This window comes from Tachyglossus aculeatus, chromosome X4 (genome assembly GCF_015852505.1).
Source record: "Tachyglossus aculeatus isolate mTacAcu1 chromosome X4, mTacAcu1.pri, whole genome shotgun sequence".
Lineage (NCBI taxonomy): Eukaryota > Metazoa > Chordata > Mammalia > Monotremata > Tachyglossidae > Tachyglossus > Tachyglossus aculeatus.
The window spans coordinates 21,561,933-21,579,815 of NC_052098.1; the positions used below are offsets into that span (position 1 = coordinate 21,561,933).

A 17,883-nucleotide genomic window follows, 5' to 3' on the forward strand; every position below is an offset into this window, starting at 1 on the left:
TTCATTTTTTATAATGTTTATTTTATTTTATGAGGCCAAACATTAAAATATCTCCTATTTGAAAGGATCTAATTTCTTTTTATTTTTGTTTTAATGTTCCTGAATATTAACATCCCCTAACTTGAATGCAATCAGTTTGGGAAACCTTTGGTATGCACTTTAATAATTCCATTTCGATTAATGTGCCATAATGAAAGAGATAATACAAGAAGTTTATCTTTATTGGACTAGGGGAACTGATCTAGGGCAAGAAGGTAAGCAATTTCTATTTTAAAAGCTGTGTGTTTGTGGGTGGGGGGGGAAGACATTTGTGTGTGTGTGTGTGTGCGCGCGCGCATGTGTGTTTATGGCACAATGGTGCAGTGGAAGAAAATTCCTGTGAGTTTTAAAGAACAACTGCAAACATCTGCAAAGATTAACCCTATTATCCCATTATTAAACTAAAATTTTGGATTTAGAAATAAGTATTCACTACACTGCTATAAATATTGCTTCTTAGATACTGGAAAATGATTAACTTATTTCTACCCAAGACGTGGAGGCCATGACTCTAAAACATGATTGAGACTACAGCCTATCTTTATCCATTATTTCTTCATTTTCCTTTTGTTGGCTATTTCATTCCCATACCACACTGGGGTTGGCATGAGAAGGAAAAATCACCTGTAAACAACCGTGTGGCTTGGTAAAGTGCTGATCATATGCTTTCATCTTCATGTGTGCATAACAAAAAGAAATAAATTCTCATTCTGCAGGAATAATGCAGATTAACAACACTTTGTCAAGCCCCATTACTAGCACAGAACCAGGACTCAAGCAGTTGATGGACAACTCAAGGGCATCTGGGAATTCCTGATGGTTTTAGGAGAACGTTTTGGAACCAGTATGGGAGTTCAGGATGGCGGAAGAGGACCCACTCTGTTTCAGGACCTTTATGGACATCTGGGTCAAATTTAATACCCACCCATCCAAATCAAACTCAGAGGGGTACACTGGTATAGTGCCAGCGGAATGACGTGCAGAACCATCACAGATCTGTGGAGGTTCCCAAAACACAAGCATTTTCATCCTAGGCTGGGACCTTGGGGCCCAAAGAGAGTCTTTCAAAGTCACCTCTAAACCATGATGGCTCCAGCCACAACCAGTTTCAGAGTTTGCAGGTGCTGGGAAGATCAATACATTTTCAGGTACCACTTGGCTGTATTTTCAGGTTTTAAGATGGAGGCTAGGACAACCAACAGTGTGCCTTAAAATAGCCTAATGTTTAATCTGAAATAGGTCGGCATATTGAGAAATCACCTTCAAAATGACCCTCTGTCCGAGTTGGTGAGAGATTGCCCTGACTTAGCCGTAAAAATGCCTCCCTCAATAGCATCTCTACTTTTGGTGAAAATTTCTAAGGATAGAACTTCTGAAAAAAGCAGTTTTACCCACCCACCAGCTGGTGGAACAGTTTTGTAAATGCCAGTGTTCTGATTCTGGTTGAACTTCCACAGTAATCCACATGAAATCCCTTGTCAGGAATGATTGAGCAGATACTGGGGTTTAGGAAATATGGCTTTATTGAGGTTATGATAGAAAAGTGAACTCTTACCAATGGATAAATTACTTCCAGGTTGCCAGCCACAAGGGCACATATATGATTCTCTGATTTCTCTTGCGGAGCTCCAAATTGGACAAAGCATTGCAGTAAGGTTTGTAATCACCGTCCTTTCACTATAGCATGGTAATCGTGTTCTCAAAGTATATTGTATTGTGGAAAGATCATGTTATAGTAATGAATGGGCTGGCTGAGACAGAGCGAGGTCCCATTCCTTGGCTGCCACCATGCATATGTGCACTTCCATTTCCTTCTACACCAAATCTACTCTATGCCAATTTGTGGACTGTGTTAAAATAGAGGAGACTCAGGCTTTCGGAACTACATTCTCTACTATGTCCTTAGTGTCCTATACAAATCACGTAATTAAAACATATGTTATAGCAGAACTGACTGTTCTTCAAAAACTGAAACAAACCTTGCAAAACGAACAGACACTAATCGCATGAGAAAAGGCACCTTTCATACTCATTATATCATTTTAAACATTATACTTGACTTAGAGTTACACATCATTAAAGGAAGTTATTTGTGTGCTTTAGATTTCCTTTCCTACTCCTGAGTAAAGTTTTTTGTTTGTTTATATTATTAAGAACCCCATCTGTGAACGTTCCATTCCCATGAACATATTATATAATTTGCTAAAGCTGCAACCATCTCCAAATTTATGGTTAACTCTTTACATCACAACACACTGCTAGTTAAGTAATAGCTAAAAGAGAAATGTGCTACTAAAAGTCTAAACAAGAAATGACTTTGGGGGGTAAATGCATATGATTGTTATTCTAAGTTGTGTAGAAAAACACGAAAATTTTTTTAAAACATTCAGTGAATTGAATTCATTAAATCTGTTGGGTGTAGCAGTTTAATGAAGCAAAAATACTAATTAAATTATTAAAATCTGGATTGCAAGTAGTAATTAAAAAGACTGTTGCTACGCAACTAGAAGAAATTCTATAAGCAGCATGCAAAAATCTATTGGTTGAGTGTGTTGGTATTTTGCTTGACCTTTTGTAATCATACACCTGCCCAAACTGTGAAAATGTATTTCTGAAAATGATAACATTAGCAGCACTGGGTGATTGAAAAAGGAACCCATCATTTGATTGGGATTAATGATTTTTATCATTCAAAAGGTTAGGATTAAGGAGTTGATGTTTCCAAAAGTTAAAAAAAAAACAAAAATGAAAAGCTGCATAATTTACAAGGAGGAATCTTGAAAATCATCAACTCAACTTCCAGAAGGGAATGCAGTGATGAACACAACAGAAAAGGATGCACTGCTGGTAGACTATTTCCTCTTTGGTGACATGATTAAGATGGATTCGGGCATGAGGGTTTTTCTTTTTGCATCTGTTTCCTGCAGTTTTTGAAGTCAGAGAACCTGTGCTCTATAGAAATCTCTTTCCCCAAATGGCTGCAGAACTGAAATGTTAACATTTTGACCCCAAGTCTGAAATATACAGAGTTAAACTGAAAATTGGGCAAAACCCCCCCACCCACTACTGTACTTGAAACCATGGACATCTTGTAGGTTAATTTTTACTAATGGGGAAACTGCCCTGATTTTCCTGACTTTTAATGACTTTCTGCAGGCAAACACCTGGAGGCAATCACTTGCAGTGGCCTGCCTGCAGACCTGTGTTTACTTCAGGACAGCCACTCCATATGTCTGAGATGTAAAAAGCAAAATTAACCCTACATGGTAATGAAAAGCAGAGGTCCAAGACGCTGTTATGGGCAGAAAAAAGCAAGAAACAATCTTAAGGGTTGTGGACAGGGTTTCCTAGAAAGAGAGATAAGGAAAATTCTATCATTAAATTTAAAAAAACCCTGTACTAGGCATTTATGGGCATGTTCAGAACTATAAAGGATTATAGTACCTGAACTGGGTCTTTATTCCAGGATTTTATCCTAAAATTGGGAGCTGATCAGGAATGAAGAGGTATCCATTTGCCTACCTTATTTCCTCTATGATTCATCCCTGATGCCGATGTTTATCTCCTTCAAATAATGAGGAAGTGCAAATTGCTATTTGATGTTTCAGGCTCTGGGCTGATATTTAATAGTAACAGCTCACTTCATAAGGCTGCAAACACATATGCAATTGGTATCTTGCTTTTAGGGTGTAGATTGTTTTACTGTTTATTGCCTTTTCCAGAAGAGTATAATTCCTGTCAATATTGAAAAGTGGCAGCATTTATGAGATTTCTTCAAGAGGAGGAGGAGTAGGGCTCCTTTAATAGAATACCCCAGGCCGTGAGGAGATTAAGCAGAAAGGCACAAACGACCCATGCCTTATGTTCCCGGGGAAAATAGAAGGGGAAGGGAGGGAAAGAGGCAAGAGAATATCTCAAATCTATTTATTACAAAATTCCATGGGATAATAAAAGACATTATCTTGTCCCTAGAAGGGAAGTAGGTTATAGCTCATCTAAATGTCCTTGGCTAATGTTGCTTGACCCTCACTTACATTTCAGACTTAAATAAAGTCCTTTCAGTGGAGCATAACTGCCCAGTTTGGTAAATTCATCAACAAGGTTCATTCAAATGATTTTAGAGACTGAGAAACAAAAGCACCTGAATATTAGTTATGTCCAAGATATATTCTAAAAACCTGCTGTCCTTTTCTACCTCTGCGTTAATAACCCATCGCACTGTGAATAAAAATAATGTAACTGTTACAAGCATAAGAACATAGGCAGTGCTATATAGGAACGAATGGACATTCACCTAATTTCTGGCTCTGAATATGCTAATATGATGGTTTTAAGAGGGTTGCCCACCCTGACTTCCAACCCAATGGGCATCATCTGATCCTTTTCCCTCTAGATCCTTTTTCCTCTAGATCCCCACCTTTCCCTCTTGTAACTCACTATGGACAACTCATCCATGAATTTAACCAACCCTCCAGTTGGATCCTCGACAGCCATCATGTCTACAGACTCTATTGTACTGTATTCTCTAAAGTGTTTAGCACTGTGCTCTGCCCACAGTAAGTGCTCAGTAAATATCACTGGTTGATTGCTGATATTTTGGCCTGCACAGCTTTCTATTGTAACAAGTTCCATAAGATTATCACTTACTGTGTAAAGAAGTACTTACTCTCCCCCTCCTCCCCCTCCCCATCCCCCCCGCCTTACCGCCTTCCCCTCACCACAGCACCTATATATATATATATATATATATATATATATACATGTTTGCACATATTTATTACTCTATTTATTTTACTTGTACGTGTTTATTCTATTTATTTTATTTTGTTAATATGTTTTGTTTTGTTGTCTGTCTCCCCCTTCTAAACTGTGAGCCCGCTGTTGGGTAGAGACCATCTCTATATGTTGCCAACTTGTACTTCCCAAGTGCTTAGTACAGTGCTCTGCACACAGTAAGCGTTCAATAAATACGAATGAATGAATGAAGTATTTCCCACTCTGACTTTGAACCTACCACCTACCCTTCTGAATCTTACCCCATCTCTAGCCATTGCCCCATCTTCCCGAACCTGTTCCTGCCCAAATTCCTTGAAAAGATCGGATAAACTCACTGTCCCTAATTCATCTTCTTTCTTTACTCTCTATAATCCTATTTCTGTCTTGTTCACTCCACAGAGACCTCTCCCCTGTAGGTCTTCAATGGTTTCCTCTAGCCGAATCTAATGGACTCTAACTTAAACCTCCTTCAACCCTCCTCTTTCAACACTGCAGGCCACTTCCTTCTCCTTCTTTTACTATGATGCAATTGCTAAATTTTTCCTCTCCCCTACTTATCGTCACTACTTTCCCACTACAACCTAGGCAGTTCTTCATTCCTCTAAAGCCGACCTACACACCGTACCTTGTCTTATCTCTCTTGCCTTCAGTCTGTTGCTCAAACCCTCCTACCTGCCTGGCGCTCCATCGCACTTCACATCCTGCAGACGACTTCTCACCCCATCTTCAGAGCCCTACTAAAATCACGTATCTTCCAGGAGGCCTTCTCTAAATATGCTCTCATCTTTACATCTTATGTTCTCCCTTACCACCACCACAATACTTAGGCACAACCTATGAATTTGAGTATTCACTCCCTAAGCACTCGGGTAATCTCTCCTGCACTATCCATCCCCAAAGTACTCAATAATGTACATATCTTTAAACTCTGTTGCTTTTCTCTACATGTAATTTAGGTGCTCAAGCAACTCTCTCCCTGCTATTTAATCCTTGTCGTTCATTCACTACAATCCGACTCGCACACAACTTTCTGTGTCTAGATCTTGCCTCACACACATCCAGACATTCTCTTCTGCCTAGAACTTCTTCTCCCTGCAAATCCAGCAGACCACCACTCTACTCATCTTCAAAAGCTCTGCTAAAATTCTACCTCCTCCAAGAGTCTTTTGCCAGTTAGGACCTCACTTCACCTAATTGCCCTGTCTTCTGTGCCTACGCACTTGGGTCTGCACTTTTTTTATGGTATTTGTTATGTGCTTACTATATAATAATAATAAAAATTATGGTATTTGTTAAGCGCTATGAGCCAAGCACTGTCCTAAGCACAGGGGTAGATACAAGGTAATCAGGTTGTCCCACATGGGGCTCACAGTCTTAATCCCCATTGTACAGATGAGGTAACTGAGGCACAGAGAAGTTAAGTGGCTTACCCAAGGTCACACAGTAGGCAAGTGGCAGTGCCGGGATTAGAACTCAAGTCCTCTGACTCTCAAGCCTGTGCTCTTTCCTCTAACCCATGCTGCTTCTCTGCTTAGACTATATCTAAGTGCTGGGGTAGATACAAGACAATCAGATTGGACACAGTCCATGTCCCACTTGGGACTTCCAGTCCTAAAACCCATTTTACAGATGAGGTAACTGAGGCACAGAGTAGTTAAGCGACTTACCCAAGGTCACACAACAGATAAGTGACGGAGCTGGGATTAGAACCTAGATCCTTCTGACTCCCAGAGCTGTGCTGTATCCACTAGATCAAGCTGATTATCACCTCACACCCACAGCATTTATATACATATCTACCTGTAACTTATTTTAATGTTTTTCTCCGCCATCTAGTCTTTCAGTTTATCATGGGCTGGTGTTGTGTACACCTACTCTATATTGTATTGTACTCTCCTAAGCATGTAGTACATAGTATGTACTCAATAAATGCCACTGATTGGCTGATTACAACAATAATAAGAATGGCATTTGTGAAGCGCTTACTATGTGCCAAGCACTGTTCTAAGCACTAGGGTAGATACAAGGTAATCAGGTTGTCCCACGTGGGGCTCACAGTCTTCATCTCCATTTTACAGATGAGGGAACGGAGGCACAGAGAAGTAAAGTGACTTATCCAAGGTCACACAGTGGGCAAGTGGCGGAGCCAGGATTAGAACCCACAACCTCTGACTCCCAAGCTTGGGCTCTTTCCACTGAGCCATGCTGCTTCTCCTAATCAATCCTGTAACACCTTTGCTCATATCTCACATAGCTTGTTGCTTCACCACCACTCATCCGTGTAACCCAATTTTCTATTTCTCTTATCCATAATTTATTTTAGTCTCTCTCTGCCACTATGCTGCAAGGTACTTGAGGACAGGAATCATGTCTATTATTATACTGTTGTGCTCTGCAGACAGCAGGCACTCAATCAGCACTATTGGTTGATTGACTAAAAGAAAGGACTGTTTTATGCCACTGTACACTCCCCTCAAATATTTGTTCTTGCTTGATTGTGTCCTAATCTGTTTGGAGGACAATTTCCTGTTGTTGTTTTAATTACTACCGTTGTTTGTTTTATGTATGTGTTTATTTATTTAGCTTTTCACTGTTGCAGGATTAAGCACCAAGCAGGGTAAACTCCTTCTCTCTCTGTATCTTTATGTTTGTTCCTTCCCTCTAGAACTCCAGGTCCCTTCACTGGCTTAGCCCAGGGAAAGAGAGCAGGAGGAGCTTTGGGGGAATATTTCTTCCCCCCTGTTCCTGCCCTGTGCCTCTTGGCTAACATGGGGATGAGTGTGAAGTTTTCCGCTTGTGCAGATTTTACGGCTTATTCCTTTTTCCCTTTCCCACTTTTTCACTCACAGCAACCAACACTGCTTTTACTAAACCCCTTTTGGTTGCCAATATTTTCTGCATTAGAAGTAAAAGTCTCACTCAATAATTGTTTACAAACTGCATCCAGGCAACAGGGGAGTGGTATGCAGGCTTCACCATTTCTCCTCTTAAGTGTCCTTCCACTATCCTGACCCAGAAAAGGTACTTCTAAAGGGACACAGTTCCTCTGCTTTGGGCTTCCTGACTAGTATGGTGTAGAAGGGGCGGATTTTAGCTTTTTCCACTTTACTCCACCTGAAACAAATTTGACTGCCATATTGTACGCTCTCTGATCAGGGTACCTGTGTGACTGTAGGAATTCGGCACCCTAAAAGCACAATGTCATTCTTAACACATGGACTGACAGAGTGGGGACCCAATATAACATCACTTGGATGGGATTAGACAGTTTGATGAAGGATGAGGTGAGGTCTGGATGCACCTTGTTTTGGAGAGGTCTTTCCTCATCAGAGCAGTAACTAATGGTGGAGCGGTTTTTGCAGTTCAAAAAATTTCTGGGTTCAGACATTCCTAATCTGCCAAGGGATGCTGCCGCCTTAGACGGCATATGTCTAACTCTGAAGATCCTGCTGTTTTCCGGCTCCAGTTTGTCTAGTTGTGTGGAAAACAACTGCTGTGCTCACTGATCCTACACTCAGTTACAGATTTGGTCAGGTGGCCACTTACAAAAGTGAAACTCACTTGCCTATAATTCCCAGGTCAACTCTGGAGCGCCTTTTGTAGAAGGGAGTTACATTGACAATAAGATAACGTTTGCTCCTTTTCCTTGCTAGCAATTTGGCAACTTCCCCACGGAGTTCCTTTGGATCACTTGGGTTGATAACATCTTATCTCAGTGGTTTTTGTTTTCCATCTACCTTTCAACAGCTCAAAACAATCTGCGTGTTTGACACAATTTTATCTAATTCCTACAACTTGGATGCCAAATTTACCTACACAAACACATAGCCATCCTTAGTATAAATGCATATATCAATATGATAAATTGAGAAATGGGAGATGGATAACCACAGCACTTCCATGCTGCACAGAAGAGGCTTAAAAGACTTCTTAAGGTCGTTTTTACTACCACTGCATTGAAGCTAACACCATTCAAGATGTGAATACTTATTCTACAGTGGTTTTTTGAGCATACAGCCTACGAATACAGGAATGGCAACTTGCTAGATTCCGAACCGCAACTGCTCATGTTATGTGGTTAATACATTTTAGTACTAATAAAAACTATATTCCAAAGACAGAATAATCTCTTGTTAAGATGCTAAAATATGATAAACCTGTTGTACAGTAACAGGCTTGTGAATGAAAAAGTGATCAATAATTGCAACAGATTTTATATCTGAATAGGCAGAAACACCATTTGTGAGGAAATCCAGAAATTGCTTGCTTTTTTAACTGCAGCAGATCTATCTGCAACAAAAGAAGGAATCTTGCCTATATTATACCAAGAAAAATAATGGAAAGTAATAATAATAATAGTATTTGTTAAGCACTTACTATGTGTAAAGGACTGTTCTAAGTGCTGGGGAGGTTACAAGGTGATCAGGTTGTCCCACGGGGGGCTCACAGATTTAATCCCCATTTTACAGATGAGGTAACTGAGGCATAGAGAAGTTAAGTGACTTGCCCAAAGTCACACAGCTAACAGTTGGCCGAGTCGGGATTTGAACCCATGACCTCCGACTCCAAAGCCCGGGCTCTTTCCACTGAGCCATGCTGCTTCTCCTGTAAGTAATGAAAGTATCCCATCTGGAAAAGTCCCCAGTCCAGATGGATTTCCTAATGATTTTTATAAGATGTTTAACCAACCTTGGTAGAATATTCCAGACATGTTTGATTACTTTAAATTACCAAGCTTTTTTTTGTTTAATATTGCTTTGGATCCTCAAACTATTCTTTGGTTACCACGGATACATGCTGAGAGCCAACAAGCTGGGCCTCTTAAAAGACTAGAGCTGCTATGAATATGAGAACACATTTTCTTCTCTGAAAGACTGGGCACGGCAATACAAGTATGTGTCATTGAACTGATTGGTGCTTTCAGTCACGAAAACTGGAACTAGCATTTATCCAAAAAAATGATGAATCTAATTCTTTTCATATACGGTGCTTGTCTTTTTAAAAGCTAATATCTAAAATCATTTTACTTTATTGTGGTAATTCTCACTATTGGCGTATTTTAAATAAATGGTGATTTCAGTCAAGAAAACTAGGACCATCTTTTATCCAAAAAATGATGACTCTATTTTCATCTACAGTGCTTTTCTTTTTTAAAGTTAATATTTATAATCTTTTTATTTTCTTGTGGTAATTTTCACTATTGGCATATTTTAAATAATTATTCACAGGAACAACTATTCGTTCATATTCATTTTCTTAGGCTAATTCAATGTGTTTATTGATTAATCAGTATGGTCACCAATGATGAAATTTGCAATAGAAAATTTATGCATGTCTAATTACAAAACCTCTATTATATGCCAGCCCATTTTTCAAAGACTTAACAATACCCCAATATACTGACACCTCCAGTTATAATGTTGGGTCTCTGTGGCTTGCATCTGCCCTTAAGTTGGTTAATACACTTAAAGCAATCAAAAACCAAGGTGGTATAATTTATATGCCCTTTAGGGTCTAAAAAAGGGAACCAAAAAGCAGCTGTAATTCCATTAATGAATGAACAACGTGATGTCAGAATAACCTCATCCTGCAGTCAACATCCAAAATGAAGAAAAAAAAACAATATGCTATCTGGTAGGCTAGATAAGTTAATTATATTAAAGCTCATTTTCCCACCTCTTCCTCTTACTGGGTTTGGGGTCACAACGGTATTTATAGTTCCAAGAAAGGGTGGCCAGTTCCTGGGTAGTGAAATTGGCACCAAGACAGAGATGAAAGGATTTTTCAAAATTGCTTCATGCTCTGTAGTCACTAGTGATTCTTTGATGTTTCCGTTTCCATTCCTACTGCAATGAATATCCCAACTGGCTATTACAGCTCTCCCCATGACCTTGGACACTGGGTCAAACCTAGAAATCTGAGAGAGAAGGATAAGGAGAGCAAGTCAGCTTCCTAATCACTAGAACAGCTCTGGAAGCAAGAAGCACATAATATGAGTGTACCCAGAATGGAAGACATACATATTGCATCTGCAAAGGGGAGGTACAGTTTTTGGAAAGGAGTTTAATTGTACAAAATTATCGGGTATTTTCCTGACACTAGCCCAGGTAAGCAAATGCTAGATGCCTGCCTAAAGGAAATGGAGATTTCTCCATTCACCAGATCAAGTTTCTGGGAGTCCCATCTCCTCTTCAGGAACCCTGACTTTAATGCACCCTCCTGATTCTTTGGCACCTGATCTCCTTGCCATCAGACTTTTTTTTAATGGTATTTGTTAAGCACTTACTATGTGCCAGGCACTGTTCTAAACACTGGTGTATATATAAGCTAATCCGGTTAGGCACGGTCCCTGTCCAAAGTAAGCATTTCATAAAGCCAGCGAACAGAAACGGTGTAAAATATTTTATTACATTCAGAGGTGGATAGGAAAAAACTATTTTCCCCATGGTGTAAAATATATTGATTCTTCTCCTTATAGCAGAATTATTGGACTGAAGGTGTTCTAATCTTACATAGAACACAGTATGATCATTCTAATCTTACATAGAGCACAGTGTGATCACCACAGTGTAAGAGCCATGGAAGAGTGTGAAGCCAAGATGCTTTTTCCCCACTTCATTCCACTTCCAATAAGTTCTTTAGCACATGTCTGCTGTGTGACCTTGGGCAAGCCACTTAACGTCTCTGTTTCTCATTTCCCTCAACTGCAAATTAGGGATTCAATACCTGTTCTCTGTCCTATTTAAACTGTGAGTCCCATGTGGGATCTAATGATCTTGTGACCTTGTATCTACACCAGTTCTTGGTACAGTGCCTGACATATAGAAAGTGCTTAACAAATACCACAATTATTATCAGTAGAAGTAATATTTGTACCCCCTCTCAGGGTCACACCTGGAGAGTTTCCATTAATCTACCAGTCTCGACTATGGGAGAGAGAGTCAAGCAGAAGCATACCCATTCCATTCCTAGCTTGGCCAGTGGCTAGCGAGTGGAAGGCAATCTGCTACAACATGAAACTCCCCTGTGCTGGGCAGTGATGGCACAGGAGAAAGTCAAGGGTGGAAACTCAGGTTTTCTGCATGGAAGGAGGCAATGGTAAACCACTTCTGTTGTTTTACCAAGAAAACTCTATAGACTACCAGAACGACTGCAAAGGGAGGTGGGGTGCTCGGGGAGAGATGTGTCCATGGCATCGCTATGGGTCGGAGATGACGACTGCATAAGACTAGACAATTATTTGTACACACATATCTCAACACAGATGCACTTTTTTGAAGAGAATACTGAAAGTAAATCAATCAATGGTATTTCTGGAGAGTTTACTGTGTTCACAGCACAGTACCAATCACTTGGGAGTGTACAATAAAACAGCCTGTAGAAGACATGTTCCCTGCTCACAAGGACCTGACAGTCTGGAGGTGGAGACAGACATTAATATAAATTACGGATATGTATATATGTGCTGTGGGGCTGAAGGAGGGGATAAATAAATCCAAGTGCAATGGCTATGCAACAGGGAACTGGAGAAGAGGAAATTAGGCCTTAATCAGGAAGGCCTTTTGGAGGATATTTGATTTTAAATATTATAAATGCTATAATAATGTAAAATAATATTTAAATTCATTCAATCACATGTATTGAGTGTGCAGAGTACTGTACTTGGGAAAGTCCAATACAACAACAAAAAGTGACATTCCCTGCCCACAGTGAGCTTACAGTCTAGGTAGGGGGGAATGTATATAATGAATATACTCATGTGAGGGTGTGGCTAAAAAGATCAATACATGACAAAGAGTTCATCTCTCATTTGATATCCCTAAAGACAATTCCTTGCTGTTATGGTGAATCTGCTTCTTGGAGAGCCTGTATGCTGTCAAGACTGACTTGTGGAAGATCAATCCTCACAATACCTTTACTAGATCTTGATCGCTGATTGTTAAGCTAATTTATTTGCTGCAGAGATCTCCCTCCCAGTAGTTGGCTGCCAGGTTGCATTGTTCGCAATTGTGTTTCATTAGAGTTTTATATTATTTGTTTTGTCCTCCCTGCTAACATGTGAGCCCTTTCATTTCACCATATAGCAGCTACTCTTCTATCCTGATTTGGTCCATTCTCTTCACATGTCATGCTTAGTGAAGTTGTGTTCCAGTCAGCATTCTCTCCATGTTGTGATGTCATGAGATTCAGGACCCTGTTGCTGGTAATCTTTTCTAGCCCTTGGTTGAAAACTACAACTTTGACATACACTTTCAGTTTTATCTGAATCCTGCTGATATGCAGGCACCACTCTGCTGTCTCTTAAAGACAGATGAGCCTTCTCGACTCAGTTTTCCATCTTTTGTCTATATGCTGGCTTCATCAGACATTGTATTGAATAGGTAGAAAAAACTCCATGTCATTAAAGAGTTGGACACCTTTGGCTGTGAACTGGGCTTACCAGATGGAGGGTGGTATATGACCTCAATCTTCTTCCAGTTAATTGTCTGTTTTAGTGTTTTGTAGGTCCTAGAAAGCACTTCTTAATCATTTGCATGTCACATGCGTTCTTTTATAGTGCAATCATTATCACAGAGTAGCTCTTTTATTAGTAACTCAAGGACTTTCAATGGTGCTTTTACCCTGAAGATTGCAATTGTATTCTGGTACCAGCTTCCTTATTGCATCTTTGAGCATGGCTCTTAGAATTGGTCAAATGTACCCTTTATAGATTTAATTGTTTAGCCTGGTTCCTTTTTCTCATTCTCAAATTTTTTTCAGGTCGCATTCTGACCTTTCGTGTGGCAATAGAGAGGGAGAGAGAAATGGAGAGTGAAATGGAGAGGGAGAGGGCTGCTTGGTGGCCCTTACTCTCCCCGTTGAATGCTCGTAGGAGCTAAATTCTGACCCCTCCAGGGGTAGAGGGTGGGCAGAAACACCATGCATGTGCTTACCACCACCACGTCTTTACCATCACCAGAGCTTTGGGGTCACAAAGTCAACCTGATGACTGGGACTACCTCATCCTCTTATGCTCAATCCCACTAGGAGACAAGATCTGCCTCCACATTTATGCTTTTTTAATGATACTTAAGTGCTTACTACGTGCTGGGATAGATACAAGATCATACAATGATCATTCTCTGATGATCATTACAAGATCATCAGAGAAGTGGCGTGGCTCAGTGGAAAGAGCACGGGCTTTGGAGTCAGAGGTCATGGGTTCGAATTCCGGCTCTGCCAATTGTCAGCTGTGACACTTTAGGCAAGTCACTTCACTGGGCCTCAGTTACCTCATCTGTAAAATGGGGATTAAGACTGTAAGCCCCCCATGGGACAACCTGATCACCCTGTAACCTCCCCAGAGCTTAGAACAGTGCTTTGCACTTAGTAAGCACTTAATAAATGCCATTATTATTATTACTAGGTTGGACACAGTAGCTGTTTCACCTTGGGATTAAAGTCTAACTAGGGGGGAGGAGGATTTGATCCCCACTTTACAGATGATGAAGCTGAGGCACAGAGAAGTGAAGTGACTTGCCCAAGGTCACAGAGCAGATAAGTGGCAGAGCCAAGATTAGAATCCAGGTCCTTTGACTCCCAGACTCACGATCTTTCCACTAGGCAATGTTTTCCCTAAATTTTAGAGAAGTTACAGTAGTTTTTTGGTTTTTTTTTTTTACCCCAGACAACTTGGGCCTGAAGCAGTGAGGTAGTCAAAGACTGCCTCCTCATTAACTCCTATATATATTTTATTTGTTTTCCATTTTGTTTCAATTGCATTTTCACTGTTTGGAATGTTTGCTTACTCCATAGATTTAGCCCCACCTGTCCTAATTGAGTTTCATGTAAGCACCCCAATGCTTCATTTAATGCTGTGCTCATTTTCAGTACTTGAAAAATTTTAATTAGACAAACACCTTTGCATTCACATGACGTTAATGATACATGATTTTGCTCCACATGTATTGACCTAAGTTATAAAGTCAACATTGAACAATATTGAGACAATTATGATTCCATGTCCAGTATGTATTCGCACAATAATAGTATTATCAATAATCACACCTACTACCATCATAGTTAATGTTTTATGGTCTTGAAGACTTATAAAATAAACATCGGTTTTAGCGCAAACTAAAAATCTCAACAATGTGTTTCTCTGGTATAGATATTATGGACAGTTGAAATGTGAAGAGACAATTTTTTTTTAATGTCTTTGCTCCACTGGAGAGCTGAGCAAAATGAGGGCTTCCCACCATGACAACTGGAGTCTCACCCCTGACACATTCTATGCATGCGGAGCTGAAGAGGATTCAAATTGTAGCCCAAGAGGCCTCTATTACTGTGTGTAATCAATCATATTTCTTGAGTGCTTACTGTACGTCAAACACTGGACTAAGCTCATGAACAGTACAATATAACAGAGTTGGTAAGCATGATTCCTGCCCTCAAGGAATTTATATTCTAGTAGGAGAGACTGATATTAAAATAAATTACAGATGGGAAAAGTAGCAGAGTCTAAGGATTTGTCCATTTGTGTTGTGGGGATGGGGGGTGAAGTATCAAAGTGCTTAAAGAGTATGGAGTTAAGGGCATAGGTGATGCAGAAGGGAGAGAGGATAGGTTGGGGAGATGAGAGATTAGTCAGGAAAGCTTTCCTGGTGAAGATATGATGTTTTTAGGGCTTTGAAGATGGGGAGAGTTGTGATCTGCTGCATGTGAAGAGTGATGAGATCGAGGTACAGTAAATAGGTTGGTGTTGGTGTTAGAGGAGTGAAATGTTCTTCCTAAATTGTAGTGGGAGAGAAGCAAGGCTAGATAGGAGGACGAGGGCTGATTGAGTGCCTTCGAGCCAATAGTGCGGACGTTTCTATTTGATGAAGAGATAGAAACACTTTAGGGCAGAAGAGCCTATGTTTGTGTATAAATACTTATTATGAAGTAGGCTGACCATACATACACACATAATTATGGTTGCTGGTGCGTGTATGTTGTGTGGGGTTATTTAAACGGAACAGGTTCATATTTTGGTAGGTTGTCACAAATCATAGACAAATGCCCTGACTTGGGACTGCCTCAGGTAATTTGAATATTTTGATTTGTTCTCACACCAAACTGCTCTCATTCATTTTAAATGCTTGGGTGCCCTAGATAGAGAATCCTCAATGAGTGTTAAGCTTAGATCCCACAGAATTCTAGGACTTCTACAAAAGATGGCCTGGAATGCAGATGGACTTGAACCCAACACTATGCTCCCAACACTTTCATGGACACACCTGAAGAGAAAAGAAAATTGAATAACCTAAGCATGGTGTCTGGTTTTTCATGCAAATTAAAAACTCAACCTATTGTTATGAAATGTGCCTTATGTTTATTGTAAATTCAACCTGCTTTCACTCAAGCCAAATTCTCCTTGTTCCATCTTCTAGAGAAAAGGAAAAAGGTAAGAATTCACATTATTATTCATTAATTTCTTGAACATTATTTTGAAGAAATCTTTTCCCACTTTTTTCCATACCACATTAATCCTACCTTTTTTGACATTTCCATATGGATTTAATTGTATATAGGTTGTACAAGAATATACCACCTTCTTTTAGCCACTACCCATTAAAAAAAATTCCTTCAAAGAGTGGCAAAATGATTAAAAGGAAGGAAAATCATCACTAATAAGACAGATGAGAGGAACTAGGGCTCTTTAGTTTACAGAATAGAAGTTGGAAGGGAGAAGGAAAACCTTATTTCTTAAGCATATATCGTGGATTTATGTGAGCCTGTTGTCGGGTAGGGATTGTCTCCATTTGTTGCCAAATTGTACTTTCCAAGCACTTAGTACAGTGCTCTAATATGAATGAATGAATGAATGAATGAGGAAAATACTGTTAACTGTTCTACAGAACAAGGGAGCAAGGGAGCAAGGTTGAATAAAAGGAAGATCACCCTAACAATAAGCGTAATGAAACACTGAAATAAAAGACATATTTTATAGTTATATTTTGTATGGTTGAATTTATCTATATACATATATAAATATTTATATTCATTCACATATATTCATATTGCACATTTATATTTATATTTTGAATCAGATATCCATAGCCCTGGATACCTTCTGAACAACAGAGGCCTGGACCTTATGTCTCGCCCAGTTCTATCGCTATTTTCAAATCCATTCTTCATACCGTCTATTCCTCTACAGTTTCTCCACATCCATGTTATAATGTGGAATTGAAAGTTGATCTAAGTACTTCACTAATGCCAAATCTAGTGAAAGGATTATACCTCAGCTTTTGCCTGTCATATTCTTTCCCAATGTCATATTTTAAAAAGAGCACTATACTGCTGTCTCCTATTCAACTTCTAATCCACTTTGACCTCTGGGTCTTTTTCTGCTGTATCTGCACCAAGCCAGTCATTCCTTATTTGGCATTTATAAAGTTTATTCTTTGTTCTGAAGTGACTTAAACTTGCACGTGCCCAGATTTGAATTTCTTCCTGGTTTTGATTACCATTAATCTAATTAGTTGCAGTTACTTTGACTTCTTTGAAAAAGGAGAGAAGTAGTATAAGCCACAGGAAGATTCTTTTCATTGGGTCTTAAAAAACCTATTCGGCAAAACAAAGTTTTAACAGTAAATGAGGAAGAGTTAAATGTTGTGATGAGGATAATTCTTTCAAAGGAATAATGGCTAGATGCCTCCACGTTAACCCTTATTTTATTTTCTTACAAGCCTGGATTTCATTCATTATTTTTGAAGCCCTATAGTTCAGATGTTCACTTTTTAATTAGCTATGAATTCACTTTCATAATGGACAGGTAAGAAGTCCTATGGAGATGAAGGCAGTTTTTCAATTATATACCTGTTACTGAATGAGACTTTATAAAAAGTACAAAACTTGCCAAATTGTAATTATATGCCATTCTCTTCAACTTCCAAGAAGTCACTACTTCTGCAAAAGTCCTGAAAAATGATGTGTCCAAAATCTAATTTCTGACTTTTAAATGAGAAAAAAAGGAAAAGAAATGGTTTAAAAGCGTGAGAAGATTTTCTTCCTAAAATGGCAAACTAAGGAAATACCACAGGA

The 17,883-nt window shown here is 39.4% G+C and overlaps 1 protein-coding gene and 1 non-coding gene across 41 annotated transcripts in view; one reads left to right on the forward strand and one right to left on the reverse strand.

Annotated features, from left to right (window-relative positions):
* PTPRD (protein tyrosine phosphatase receptor type D) overlaps positions 1-17,883 on the reverse strand; it is a 1,852,740-nt gene that overhangs the window by 856,098 nt on the left and 978,759 nt on the right. The gene's annotated exons all lie outside the window — the stretch shown is intronic.
* On the forward strand, positions 11,692-11,829 carry LOC119948368. Its single transcript, XR_005456768.1, has one exon. It is a non-coding gene; the product is annotated as a small nucleolar RNA SNORA7 (small nucleolar RNA).